We start from the raw sequence: 15,793 nt of genomic DNA, 5'->3' as shown, positions 1-15,793 counted from the left end.
GGTAACAGGATAATCAAAAAATATATCAAAACTAAGCAAAAAAAAAAAAATGGTTTCATGCGTCAGGGCGGGACGGGTGTACTTCCAGAATTTAGCAAAGCTAACACCATTTCAATTCCCTGTTAACTACCACGGACACATTATAAATCTATCCCACATAAAAAGTCAATGTGGTTATATTAACAACAGTGAGGAGAGAGACCTTAAATAAGTAGAAATGCATAACTTCTTTTATCAATAGAAAATGTCAACATCTTGCTTCTTCTAATTCTTCCCGTGACTTCTGGCATATAGCTAAAAATATCACCTCCAATTTCACTTCTTCCTCTTTCCCTCCTCTCCTTAACCCTGACGGCAGCACTGCCGTCTCATCTGTCTCTAAGGCTGAACTCCTCGCTCAAACTTTCTGTAAGAACTCCATCCTGGACGATTCTGGGCATATTCCTCCTACTCATCCCCCCTCTGACTCCTTTATGCCTGTTATTTAAATTCTTAGAAATTATGTTTTCTATGCCCTCTCTGGCCTCAACTCTCAGAAGGCTTATGGACCTGATGGAGAGCCTCCTATTGTCCTTAAAAACTGTGCTTCCGTGCTGACACCCTGCCTGGTCAAACTCTTTCGTCTCTGCCTATCAACATCTACCTTTCCTTCCTCCTGGAAGTATGCCTTTGTACAGCCTGTGCCTAAGAAGGGTGACCGTTCCAATCCCTCAAACTACCGCCCTATAGCTTTAATTTCCTGTCTATCTAAAGTTTTTGAATCAATCCGTAACCGGAAGATTCAAAAGCACCTTTCCACTTCTAACCTTCTATCTGATCGCCAGCATGGATTCCGCAAGGGGCGTACTACTGGTGATCTCCTTGACTTCCTAACTGACTCTTGGTCATCCTCTCTTAGCCGTTTCGGTGAAACCTTTGCTATTGCGCTGGACATATCAAAAGCTTTTGAAAGGGTCTGGCACAAATCTTTGCTTTCCAAACTACCCTCCTACGGTTTCTATCCTTCTCTCTGTACCTTTATCTCCAGTTTCCTTTCTGACCGTTCTATTTCTGCTGTGGTGGACGGTCACTGTTCTTCCCCTAAACCTATTAACAGAGGTGTCCAACAGGGTTCTGTCCTATCTCCCACTCTCTTTCTGTTGTTCATTGATGATCTTCTTTCCAAAACGCCTCAAAAACACAGTTTCTCCACCTATCCACTCGACACAATCTTCCAAACAACTATCCCCTATTCTTTGACAACACCCAGCTATCACCTTCCTCAACACTAAACATCCTCGGTCTATCCTTAACTCAAAATCTCAACTGGAAACTTCATATCTCATCTCTTACTAAATCAGCTTCCTCGAGGCTGGGCGTTCTGTACCGTCTCCGCCAGTTCTTCTCCCCTGCACAGTTGCTGTCCATATACAGGGGCCTTGTCCGCCCTCGTATGGAGTATGCATCTCATGTGTGGGGGGGCTCCACTCACACAGCTCTTCTGGACAGAGTGGAGGCTAAGGCTCTTCGTCTCATCAGCTCTCCTCCTCATACTGATAGTCTTCTACCTCTTAAATTCCGCCGCAATGTTGCCTCTCTTTCTATCTTCTATCGATATTTCCACGCTGACTGCTCTTCTGAACTTGCTAACTGCATGCCTCCCCCACTCCCGCGGCCCCGCTGCACTCGACTTTCTACTCATGCTCATCCCTATACTGTCCAAACCCCTTATGCAAGAGTTAACCAGCATCTTCACTCTTTCATCCCTCACGCTGGTAAACTCTGGAACAATCTTCCTTCATCTGTATTTCCTCCTGCCTACGACTTGAACTCTTTCAAGAGGAGGATATCAGGACACCTCTCCTCCCGAAATTAACCTCTGATTTTGGACACTCCTTTAACCTCTGTTGGGGAGCAGTGAGTAGCGGGCCTTTTTTCCTTTTTTTTTTCTTTGCGCCCTTGAGCTGTCTCCTTAGCTGTAAAAAAAAAAAAAAAAAAAAAACGAACTGTCCTATCCATTCTTACGCCGATGACTCCACTCTGCATTACTCAACTTCTTTTAATAGAAGACCCCCTCCACAGGAACTTAACGATTCAAGGCTGGAGGCAACAGAACGCTTAGCCTCAGCCCTTAATATTATTTCCGATTGGGGCAAGAGGAACCTGGTGTCCTTCAACGCCTCAAAAACACAGTTTCTCCACCTATCCACTCGACACAATCTTCCAAACAACTATCCCCTATTCTTTGACAACACCCAGCTATCACCTTCTTCAACACTAAACATTCTCGGTCTATCCTTAACTCAAAATCTCAACTGGAAACTTCATATCTCATCTCTTACTAGATCAGCTTCCTCTAGGCTGGACGTTCTGTACCGTCTCCGCCAGTTCTTCTCCCCTGCACAGTTGCTATCCATTTACAGGAGCCTTGCCCGCCCTCGTATGGAATATGCATCTCATGTGTGGGAAAGGTCCACTCACAGCAATCCTTGACAGAGTCAAAGGCTCTTCGTCTCATCAGCTCTCCTCCTCATACTGATAGTCTTCTACCTCTCAAATTCCACCGCCATGTTGCCTCTCTTTCTATCTTCTATCGATATGTTCATGTTGACTGCTCTTCTGAACTTGCTAACTGCATGCCTCCCCCCTTCCCGCGGCCCCGCTGCACACGACTTTCTACTCATGCTCATCCCTATACTGTCCAAACCCCTTATGCAAGAGTCAACCAGCATCTTCACTCTTTCATCCCTCACACTGGTAAACTGTGGAAGAATCTTCCTTCATCTGTGTTTCCTCCTGCCAACGACTTGAACTCTTTCAGGAGGTGGGTATCAGGACACCTCTCCTCCCGAAATTGACCTCTCTTTTTGGACACTCCTTTGACCTCTATTCAGGAGCAGTGAGTAGCGGGCTTTTTTTTTTTTCTTTACGTCCTTGAACTGTCTCCTTAGCTGTGAAAAAAAATAAAAATAAAAACACAACCGCGCGTGTCCTTGTTCGGGGCATAGAGTAAAATTTACGAAGTAAATAATAACTACCTGTTATGATAATGCCTTCCGCACGCTTTCCAGAGGTTAGGATTTGAAGTCTAGGCTCTGGAAATCCTTGATAACCTGAGCCTGCTTCTTTCCCTCGTCAAAAACTTGCGGAGTCGGCACTTTAGGAATGCCATAAAAAGAGACCTGGGTGTTTGTTGGACTTATTTCAACATCCAACCACGCAACATATGTGTGGCATCGCTGTTCTTACACCCACACATACAAACAAACAAGAAGGAACCAAATAAAACCCAAGGAGATTATTAGTATAGACTCCGTGAGACAACCCATCGTCGCGGCCGCCGGTCAGCGTTTCCATGGTAACAGAGTTTGTTGGTCTCACGCTCCCATGATGCACCGCGGCGTGACCTCAATCGAAAACACTGTATACAACTCGCGCAGAACCGTCCAAACGAAAATGTGGCAATATTCTTAGCCGTTACGGTGAAACCTTTGCTATTGCGCTGGACATATCAAAATCTTTTGATAGGGTCTGGCACAAATCTTTGCTTTCCAAACTACCCTCCTACGGTTTCTATTCTTCTCTCTTTACCTTTAGCTCAAGTTTCCTCTCTGACCGTTCTATTTCTGCTGTGGAAGACGGTCACTGTTCTTCCCTTAAACCAGTTAATAGTGGTGTTCCGCAGGGTTCGGTAATATCTCCCACTCTCTTTCTGTTGTTCATTGATGATCTTCTTTCCAAAACGAACTGTCCTGTCCATTCTTACACCGATGACTCTACTCTGCATTACTCAACTTCTTTTAATAGAAGACCCACGCAACAGGAACTAAATGATTCCAGGATGGAGGCGGCAGAACGATTAGCCTCAGACCTCAATATTATTTCCGACTGGGGCAAGAAGAACTTGGTGTCCTTCAACGCCTCAAAAACAAAGTTTCTCCACCTATCCACTCGACACAATCTTCCAAACAACTATCACCTATTCTTTGACAACACTCAGCTGTCACCTTCTTCAACACTAAACAGTCTCGGTCTATCCTTAACTCAAAATCTCAACTGGAAACTTTGTATCTCTTCTCTTACTAAATCAGCTTCCTCGAGGCTAGGCGTCTGTACCGTCTCCGCCAGTTCTTCTCCCCCGCACAGTTGCTATCCATTTACAGGGGCCTTGTCCGCCCTCGTATGGAGTATGCATCTCACGTGTGGGGGGGGCTCCACTCACAAAGCTCTCTTGAACAGAGTGGAGTCTAAGGCTCTTCGTCTCATCAGCTCTCCTCCTCCTACTGATAGTCTTCTACCTCTAAAATTTCGCCGCCATGTTGCCTCTCTTTCTATCTTTTATCGATATTTTCATGGTGACTGCTCTTCTGAACTTGCTAACTGCATGCCTTCCCCCCTCCCGCGGCCACGCAACACACTCAAGCTCATCCCTTTACTTTCCTAATCCCTTACCCAAGAATTAACCAGCATCTTCACTCTTTCATCCCCCACGCTGGTAAACTTTTTTTATTTTTAAAAAAAAATTTTACGTCTTGACCTATTGCGCCGGTAGGCTTCCTCCCGATGGTCGGTCCAAGGCTGCTTCCCGGTGGGGCCTGATGCTCGGCCCAGCTCGTTCTGCCCCAGGCGAATGTTTATAGTGGCGCCATCTTGCATTGGCTCATGCTGCCCTCCCGGAGCTCATCTTTAATCCTAGAATCTAGAGTCCGGGTTGATAGGTGGTCTTCTGGACAGCATGTGGGTAGTTTTAAGCCACTCGGAGGCGGCTGAAAAATCCCAGCTTGGTGGCACCGGTCAGGGATTGAACTCGCGTCCTCCTGAACGCAGGGCCGTCTCGCTATCTGTTCAGCCACCGCCTCCCCAAGGACCAATCTTCCTTCATCTGTATTTCCTCCTGCCTACGACTTGAACTCTTTCAAGAGGAGGGTATCAGGACACCTCTCCTCCCGAAATTGACCTATCTTTCGGCGACTCCTCTAACTATTTATAGGAGCAGTGAGTAGCGGGCTTTTTTTTCACATTTGTTACCTTTTTTTATGCCCTTGAACTGACTCCTCTGCTGTACGTATATTGGCGAAAATACTACTCGTGTGACCTCACCTTAATGTTCATTATATATTGACTATGTTCTTACTTTTAATGTAGAAGCATGTACAGCTTTTATGTAGAGCGTCTCATATTTGATCAAAACTCACTACGAGTAAACATAAGGAAGAATTGGGCAGGAATGAGAAAACTCAGTATACGACTGGACGTCAACCAACCGTGTTACACAAGCATGCATGTCATTGTTAAAGTATATTAACCAGTAAATGGAGAATATGCAACATACAGGTCAGACACCAGCTACTAAGAGGGGTTGGTTACATGTCTTTTGGGAGAGAAATGGTTGTGGAGTGGTGGGGATGGCTTGGTCACCAGAGATAAAAAAAAAAGACTTACAAGAGTGCTTTAATATAAAAGATAACTCCTGTAAGAGAGAGAGAGAGAGAGAGAGAGAGAGAGAGAGAGAGAGAGAGAGAGAGAGAGAGCATAATTAATGCAAGGTTTATGGATCACCTTGACAGCTGATCTACACCTAATTATATCATCAGAGTGGACCAAAGCTCTTGACTAAGGAAAACGAACGTGTTTGCTATCATTAGACATCGAAGGAAATGGAAAAACTGAAAGGCCTATGTGTTGTGGGTCAAGTCCTTGCTCTGCTGACCAACTACCTGAAGGACAGGAGCTTAAAAGTTGTTATGAATGGTCGAGAATCATCAGAGTATAAAATCAATGCTGAGGTGCCGCAAGGTAATGTTCTAGGACCACTCCAATGGAGCATCTTTTTAAATGACCTACTGCACCTCATCCCTGAAGCTCGGGCGTTTGCTGATGACGGTACGGTGACGACATCGTACGACCCGGGACAGGAAAAAGCACTGGTGGAGCACCTCAACGCAAGGCTTCAAGACTTCACAGCTTGGAGTCATCGTTGGCAGGTCAGGTTCGCTCCCCATAAAACACAATCGTTGAATATAACCAGAAGTGATGCAAGACTCCAATTGCAGTTCGAAGGACAAACTTTAAAGTCTCAAGATGAAGTGGAAATCCTTGGAATCACGTATGACAAAAAAAAAAAAAAAAAAAAAAAAAATCAAAACTCACACTGAAAATATAGCCAGAAAAGTTTCAGCAAAAATAATTCACTGAGAAAAATAGCACACCTGACCAAAAAAGACAAAGAAATATTATATAAAGCTCAGATTCGATCAACAACGGAGTACTCGTTTTTAGCTTGGGGAGGAGCAGCCAGCGTCCACCTAAGCTTACTAGACAAAGTACAGCGAAGAGCCGAAAGACCCATCGAATCAAATGAACCAACCGAACGGACCAGCGTGGACAGCCTGCAGCACCGGCGAGACGTGGTGGGCCAGACAACCCTTCACAAGGTGCAGCAACAACAACAGCCTCATCTGCAGCCCCTGAGACGACCACTACGACAGGCGGTGCGGACCACGAGAGAGGTGGAGAGGACGCCAGCCGCCCTGGACGAGCCTCGCTGCAACACCACTCACTACCAGCGACGATTCTTGCCTCGTTACACTAGATTATATAATAATTTTATAACTTTTGATAATGATGTAATATATTGGTCTTTGCAAGATTTTAAACACAACGTAAATTGCTGGTTACATTGTATATAAATTATAATGACCATGTTTTATATGCAATTATGGTTAGACTTTTAGATAGGAACTATAATCAAATAGTACATTTAGCCTGTAAAAACAGTAATTTGTTATTATAACAGAGCAACTACTGTAACCTAAACTGATGTACAAGTAGAGAGAGAGAGAGAGAGAGAGAGAGAGAGAGAGAGAGAGAGAGAGAGAGAGAGATTAATTTCTCTTAAGAAAAAAAGTTACTGCAAAATAATAGCCTACTGCATAATAATAAGTTGGTATTCGTAAATGCAAAGTAATAGCCTAGTTTCATAAATGCAAACGAATCACTTAGTACTCTTAAATGCAAAATAATAGCTTTGTAATTCATTTCAATTCATAATAACCTACTAATTTCTTAAATGCGCCGGCTGGCATGGTCGATGACGTCATTGCATAACATTGTCAAGCGATAATTAAATGGTGATATCATTATATATTTTTAAATCATATCAGAATTTTTGTGCACGTTATCAATGTTTTCTTCTGATTTTCTTCGCGAGGACGTTGCAGGAATGAATACAACATTTATTCAAATGCATAATAGCGTTGTAAACAACTTTAGCTGTCAATGACTAAATTTGAACGAAATGTAGAGAGACATTTTCGTCCGCGAATTTAAAAGTTGTTATCAGTGTGCACAACTGACAAATTCATATCTAATAAATTATGGAGAGTGTATTATGTAGTGACATGTCTGAACATTAGCCTCTTTCCATGCGGTGTATATATTTTAAAGTCGGGGCCGGTGAACGAAACTCAGTGGACAGTGTGTCAACACTTGTGTCCCACGATTGTACACTATGTGCTCTAGGGTATGGCCCATCTTTTTCTTATGAGGAATATATTAATCCAGTGCATACGTATAACTAAAGCGGTGGCTGAGTGGTTAGCGTGCCGGCCCTGCATTCGCCGCGTTGTGGATTATGCGGGCTCCGTCGCTACCACCTGGTATTCTTCAGTCACCACCGAGTGGCCTAGGACTACCCACTTGCTGTCCTGAAGACCACCTATCAATCTGGACTCTAGAAGAAGCTGTCCAAGTGAAATCAAGAATGAGCTCCGGGGGGGCAGCATGAGGCAAGAATAATGGTGCCACTATTAAAAATTGCCTGCGCCATGACGGGCTAGGACCGACCTTTAGGCTCCTAATAAGGAATAGCCTACCGGCACTATAGGCCATATGTAAAAAAAAAAGATAAAAGCAACCAAATAGCAATAATGAACAAATGGAATTACCAAGACAATGTGTACGATCTGCTATGTGACACTAACACTTATGTCGAATTAGAATCTAACCCACTGGAGCAGCTGGGTAAGAACATTTCACAGGGAATTAATTCAAGAAACTACTGAGAGTAAGGGACGAATTAATCAAACAATAATAGGTGATAAATCCATCAACACCTTACATGCATGGCCAAATCAAGACCTACAAGACAAACCATCCAGTGAGGCCTATAATTAGCACTGTAGGCTCTGCTACCTACGAACTTGCAAAATGGTTGATGAAGCTCTTATCCCCTTATGTTGGAACAGTTTCTAATTCATTTATAAAAAATAAAAAAAACAGTGTGGACCTAGTGTAAATATTAAAAGCTCTTAATGTCAGCTACCCTTACAAACTTGCATGCTTTGATGTGAAATCTCTTTTTACCAACGTACCTGTTAAAGATGCATTGAATTTCCAAGTATTTTGGGTAGTAATGTTGGTGGGATACTCAACAAAAACATCATAGAACAAATAAGCTTATGTGTAGAAAATTCAAACTTTGTGTTAGGTAGGAAATTTTACACACAAAAATTTGGTATGGGTATGGGTAATCCCTTCTCCCCAGTATCAGCCAACATATACATGGAGTTTTTTTTTAAATCCCCTTTGGAGCACAATCAAGGCCCCAAACATAGTGTGGCTACGGTACGAGGATGACATCCTATGTTTTTGGCCAATTTCCCAAGCAACTGATAACTTCCTGGATAAATTAAACTCACTGGCCCCATCAATCAAGTTCAAGTATAATACAGAACAAAATAACAAAATTCCCTTCCTTGATGTAGAAATCATTAGAAAAAAAATGATTCGTTAAAAACTTAAGTATATAGAAAACCAACAAATATCTTTTCATACGTACATTTCTTTTCCTATCATCACATTACTGTAATTAAGAGTCTACAGAATTTCAGACCCTGAAAACTTGGAAGAAAAGTTAGGTATAACCCCCCCCCCCAAAAAAAAAAAAAAAAAAATCGGCTAAGATCTCATATATCCTTCTAGTGTTGTTGGTCAGTACCACACAAAAGCAAGAAAAACGCTTTCATCATGGAAAAGAAAATCAGAAAAAACAGATCGACACAAGAACCCTTGTGCTACCCTATCACAAGAACCTCCTAGGTATAGTTCCAATATTAAGGAAGTTAATATTCAGCTAACTTTCAGGTGCGAAAACACAATAAAAAAAATCCCTGAAAAAGAAGAGCCCAACGTGGTATACAAAATCCCTTACAAAGACGGTAATAAGTTATATGTCGGTTAAGCTGGAAATGATTTATAAACAAGAATATCAGAACACAAATACAGTGTCAGAACAGTACAGGAAGGAAATAGTCTTTTACAAAATAAAGTATCATATTATCACCATATCGATTGGACTAGTTCAAAGGTTTAGCAAAATGTAAAGGTTTTGAAGAAAGAAATGTAATTGAGTCATGCCATGTAGCAGGGAACTACTCCACAAACATGATTATAAGCTACGGCTACTTTAAATGTGATCAATTACTAACTTATCTAATTGTTAAAAAAATACACCCCTGATTAGTTAAAATTACACACACACACACACACACACACAAACACACACTTACATACACACACACACACACACACACACACACACACACACACACACACACACATATTAATGGAGTGTACTAATAGTTGTGATTAGACTGGGTGTTCTCTGCCTTTCTTCATTAACACCTGCCTCACTCTCACTTGTGGGTGGAGTCAGGTTAATCCTCTTTGTGTACACACACACACACACACACACACACTAGACACGTGAAAACACTAAGGCCAAGTCAGTCATTTCCGGAATTACTCATAAACACCTGGCAGGAATTGACTTGACTCAGACAAGTTCCCCACGTGCTGTTGGGTGAAGTCAGGTTAATCCTCTCTCCAACCCTCCGACCTCGCCTTAGCCGTTGTCCTTGTATGTTAGGAACATCGATCTATCAAATGTACCATTAGCCTGAAAACGTAATATCCGAAATTACTTACCTTATTTCTCTTTTCTTATCTCAGTGTGGTATCTCTACACATATGTCTTCGCGGTGAGGGGAAGCTACTGCATATATATATATATATATATATATATATATATATATATATATATATATATATATATATATATATATATATATATATATACACTCACACACACACACACACACACACACACACACACACACACACACACGGCCCGGTAGCTCAGTGGATAGAGAGTCTGCCTCACAACCAAATAGAACCGAGGTCCGATTTCCCGGCCGGGTGAAGAGTAGTGGGGTTTATCATCTGTCACGTGGAGCCCCGGTTCACCGAGCAGTGAGTAGGTACGCGACGTCAGGGAAGGAGTCGTGACCTCGTTGTTGCGGTGTGTTGTGTGTGAGTGGTCTCAGTTCTACCCAAAGATCGGCACTATGAGCTCTGTGCTCTTCCGTAGGGGAACGGCTGGCTGTCTCGAGAAGGACCCGCAGCAGACCAAGAGGTGAATTATATATATATATATATATATATATATATATATATATATATATATATATATATATATATATATATATATATATATATATATATATGATGAACACTAGGACCAGCGTTGTCACGAACATCCTTTATTTGTCGACGTTTCGACTCTTTCTTGAGACATCATCATGACTAGAAATGGACATAAAATATCGATAAAAGCAATACAAGCAATGTGCATGAACATACAAGACACTACACATTAACATTTAAAATGAGTACAGTTTAATCGTGGGTAGTCTCTTAAAAGAAAACGGTAAGTTACAACAGAAAGCTGCATAGAAGAGGCGTAACTTAACAGTATAGCAAATACCGGGAAAAAGGTTACAAAAACGTAAAGAAACCTTTAAAAACACGTTAATGGTATGGAAGATTCCTGTGTGCAGAGTGAAGGCTGCAGTCGTCTAATGAGAAGGGACTCCGCCATTAAGCGTGACATGGTGTGTGATAGTTAAATCTTCGTTATATATAGGGTGATCCGAATGACGACTGTGTGTTCGAATAGTGGAGTGGGTTGATTTGGAGAGTCGATTAATTATTGGTCCGGTAATAGACTCCCTTATGCTCGGAGATCCTGGTGATGAGCTGGCGTTTGGTTTGACCAACATAAGTAGCATTACAGCTACTACACCCTATATATAACAAAGATTTTACTATTTTGTACAACTCCTCACACACCATGTCACGCTTAATGGCGGTGTCCCTTCTCATTAGACGACTGCAACCTTCACTCTGCACACAGGAATCTTCCATACCATTAACGTGTTTTTAATGGTTTCTTTACGTTTTTGTAATCTTTTTCCCGGTATTTGTTTTATTGTAAGTTACGCCTCTTTTATGCAGCTTTCTGTTGTAACTTACCGTTTTCTTTTAAGAGACTACCCACATGTAATGCCGGGACGTGAAGGCAGGAGAAGAAACTTAGAAGTATACGGAAAAGACGTAGGTTAAGTCATTATAAGTGATTACAAGTAGTTATAAGTGAGCATAATTAGTTATGAGTAATTATAAGTCACTATAAGGCCATCATAGATATGTAAGAAATTGTAAGTAGGTATCCTTGATCACAACCTATAACATAACACATCCCCCCCCCCCCCCCCCCTCAGACAACAATTACATCAGATGGTGCAATACTGTCCCGCCAGATTTTCCGCGTCTGCCGTCCCTCCATTTCCTCTCCTTCCCCCCTACCAGCGCACGCACTTCGGATTTGTTGCCAGCCCTTGCTTGTCAATGCCCTATCAGTTAAAGTCATCCACCCTTGCATACATTTTGGGTCTTTCCGGTTATACGAACTATCGACTTTTTTTTTTTTTTTTGCATTTTTCCAATGTATTTTTTTACGTAGAATCCGAAAATAACATTGGTTTTTTGGAGAAATGGATAGATAAAAAGTTATTCAACTTTAAAGTTATTTATTTCCTATGCATTACTGAAGAAATGCAAACTTTTATTTTTCCTTTCTTTTATCAAATGTAAGACATACATTCTTTGATGGTTAGGTTAGGTTAGTTTAGGTTAGGTTAGGTTAGGTTAGGTTAGGTTAGTTTAGGTTAGGTTAGGTTAGTTTAGGTTAGGTTAGGTTAGGTTAGGTTAGGTTAGGTGATTTTTGACCTGAAAGAGAGGAAAAATGAAAGTTAGCATTTCTTCAGTATTACATAGGGAATAAATAACTTTAAAGTTGAATAACTTTTTACCTATTGGTTTCTCCAAAAAAAAATTGTCATTTTAGGATTCTACGGAAAAAAATACATTGAAAAAATGTAAAAATACCCAAAAAATCGATAGTTCGTATAACCGGAAAGATCCTACATTTTTTCCGCTGCTTCAAATGTAATTTCGTCACCTTGCACGTTAAGAGACCGTACCCATATGTAAACTACCGTACCCATATATAAACTACCCTAGTCTTCCCTTCATTTTGAATTAAACCGTAATAGATTATAAATCAGCTACTTGGCTCCTTTTATCTGCGCTACGGGGCCGCCCCAGGGCGGGTATAAAAACTCGGGGTAGCGTTTTCCCGGGCAGAACTCGACGCTCACCCGTTGTGTTTTACAGGTATGTACAGTCGCGATATGAAGTGATGTCGCCGCTCTCAAAATGTTTCGTACGGGAGCATTTGAAGGTAACGGAAGCGATGTGTATTTATTGTTTATGTTATAATGTTCCCTTTTAATGATAATCTATAATACGTTGTGATGTAAAACACGGTAAAATAACATAGTAGTACCTGAATTACAATTATACATTCACTTGCTTTAAAAAATGCAACTGCGAATGTCATGTGTTGTCTTCAGTACTGAAGTACTGAAGACAACCTTGAAATGATTTAGCTCACGTCGTGTGCTTATCTTTGCAAAACAGTTGTTATACGTTGATCAGATTAAGGCGATATATATATATATATATATATATATATATATATATATATATATATATATATATATATATATATATATATATATATTCTGGTTCATTCCATGAATTGTCTTCTGCAGTTATTAATACACACGCACAGTATGACACGAAGCGAATGGACAGTTGCTGGCATTACTTTGCGTTTTATTGATTAAGAAACGATCAAATAATAAGGTTTCACTATTGTTTCACTATTGTGGCTTCTTATGGGCACTGAAATATATAGTTAAATTGCTCAGTGACGATGATGAATGAAGAATGCCTTCATAGGTAGGGTTGCCATATCTGAACTATCAAAATTCCAGACGCCTCTACGAACACTCGACCATAGCCTAATATTTGGCAACGCTGCGATTAGCCTACCCGCCCGACCACCACCTCCATTTCAAAGCCATATTTTCTTATTTCCCCACCTTCCTCGATTATTCTATGGCACTTATAAGCTGTGAAGATGTTCCACTGATCACCTCCAAGCATTAGAAGTCTACATGAAGCTTTTGTCATCGTTATATTGACCAAGAAAGGCAATGATGTTTGCGATCGGCGGCAAAGAGTGAGGAGCTTGGAGTTACAAAACACGACTATTCTGAGGCTATTTATTCTTATTTTTCCATCTCCCACTATCCCTCGGTGGTTATAGGCTGTGGGCATCTTCCCTTTATCACTATCATTCATTAGAAGTCCACGGACAGCTTTTGTTATCGTTATGTTGACCACGAAAGGCAAAGAATGAGTCGGGGCTGAATAATAGGTATGGTGCGCGGGCGATGACGTCATCATCAAACGAGAGTATAAATTAAATCAATTACGTCATCCTAGTTTAGGATATCGACTAATTATGCATGTCCTATATATTGTGCATATGTTAGATTTATTGTTGTCAACAATGATCATGAAAAGATAATTTTACTTTCTGTTTGAGTAATATGTCGATAATTGGACTTCATTTGACTCTTTCCTTGGTGAACGAAAACACTTTGTGTCAAAATATTTCGACAAGTCTTCGTAAGACATCATTGAATATTTCTTTTCTATTTTTTTTTTTAGCTTCTAAAATATATTTAGTTAAGTTGTGATGAAGATGCAGGAAAATAATGGTACTCTTGAAAATATATAACGATACTTGGGTGATCGAAAATAAACGTACACGGCGACATCACTTCATATCGCGACTGTACGTGGCTCTCCCGCCTTCGCCCCCCCCATTTATTCCCCCCTACGTGCTCCCCAGGGTCAATTACCGTCTCCCCTTTTGCCAATGTGTATCTTAATTATCCTGTAAATGCATTTCTGATCCCAGTAAATGAAATAAGCAGAACTCGACGCTCACTCGCTGTGTTTTACAGGTTCTGGCGGCCCACTCCCTGCACACACACCCACACACACACCACACACCCACACGAACCCGTGTATCTATCCCGATGTGTTCTTTTAGTTGTTAACCTCAGTACTTCTCTTCTTTCCGCAATAGGGGTTGTAGGAGGGAACCCCCTTAAGCGTTCTTGGAGCCTTACGAGGGGTAGGAACGGGGAGTCGAGCCTCCCCTAAAAAAAATCCTTCTTTGTCCCCTATTGCGGGAAGTACTTTGGGGGTATATAGGCCAGTAATTTGTGGTTTATCTGTAGGGTAAGAAGTGTTAATAAAAGAGGAGGCGGTATGTTTTGTCGTTTCGACGGAAATTGTTATCTCTGTGTACGGGCCTCCCCGGAGGTGTAGAGTTCCCCCTCCCTGTGTTTTTGTCATATATCTTATGTACCTGGTTTTGCAATAGATGTACACCCGCGCAAGGGTAAGGTTTTCGTAGAGAATTCTCAGCCATGTTCTGATTACCATTGTAAGAGGAGAAACTAGAACCCAGTCGTGTGTCCATTCGCCCACTTCGGCCAGTTTCGGGTAAATCGTGCCTTCAATTAGATGTTAACTGTAAACCGTGTCGTCAGTCATGACTATGTATACTTTCTAAACTAAGACTCGCATGAATAAATGTACAAACCCCTATTTATAGGCCTTTATTCCTTATCTCTTCTCCCCGTCGTGAGTTTTGTCCGGCCGGTTGTGGAGTTAAAGTATATTTTTACCGCCCCGAGTCCTCTCCGCTCACCACGTTACCCCCTTCCCAAAGGATCAGAACCTCGCTCTGGTTTGTTTTATCCCCTAATTAAATCCTCAGTCCTTTATACACATATACTTTAAGGTTCCCAATGAGCTACCGATGACATAGTTCATCGGTAGATCTCTGGGTGGTGGCAGCAAAACTACCCCCAGGGTGAGTCCCCCTTGTTTTTCCCCCAGATATCCATTAGCTGAATTTCCTTTTTTTAACATCCTTTAGTGCCCTGAATTTCCGGGCACGACACACAATCAAACTGTACTCATTTTAAATGTTAATGTGTAGTGTCTTGTATGTTCATGCACATTGCTTGTATTGCTTTTATCGATATTTTATGTCCATTTCTAGTCCTGATGATGACTCAAGAAAGACTCGAAACGTCGACAAATAAAGGATGTTCGTGACAACGCTGGTCCTATTGTTCATCATACGTGTCCGCTTTCCCGCAAGTTCTTCTGTGGCTAATATATATATATATATATATATATATATATATATATATATATATATATATATATATATATATATATATATATATATATATATATATATATAAATACCGTTTCGGCTTCACGGCCAAAAAGGAGAGGGTTCGACCCCCGCTCAGGCCGGATTCTTTTTGTTGACTGGGAGTGGTTACTGTCCCCCCTTGAATAAGGGGGATGGGGTGTTTGGTGTGTGAGGTCCTGGCAGTACCCAGAGAATGACGATAATGAGCACTTGCTCACGTTGGGAGGGTACCTGCTGGCGGAAGCGTCCAACTCGTGA

The sequence above is a fragment of the Eriocheir sinensis genome, unplaced genomic scaffold, assembly GCF_024679095.1.
Source record: "Eriocheir sinensis breed Jianghai 21 unplaced genomic scaffold, ASM2467909v1 Scaffold109, whole genome shotgun sequence".
NCBI classification, from domain to species: Eukaryota; Metazoa; Arthropoda; class Malacostraca; order Decapoda; family Varunidae; genus Eriocheir; species Eriocheir sinensis.
This window is presented reverse-complemented; position numbering follows the sequence as displayed.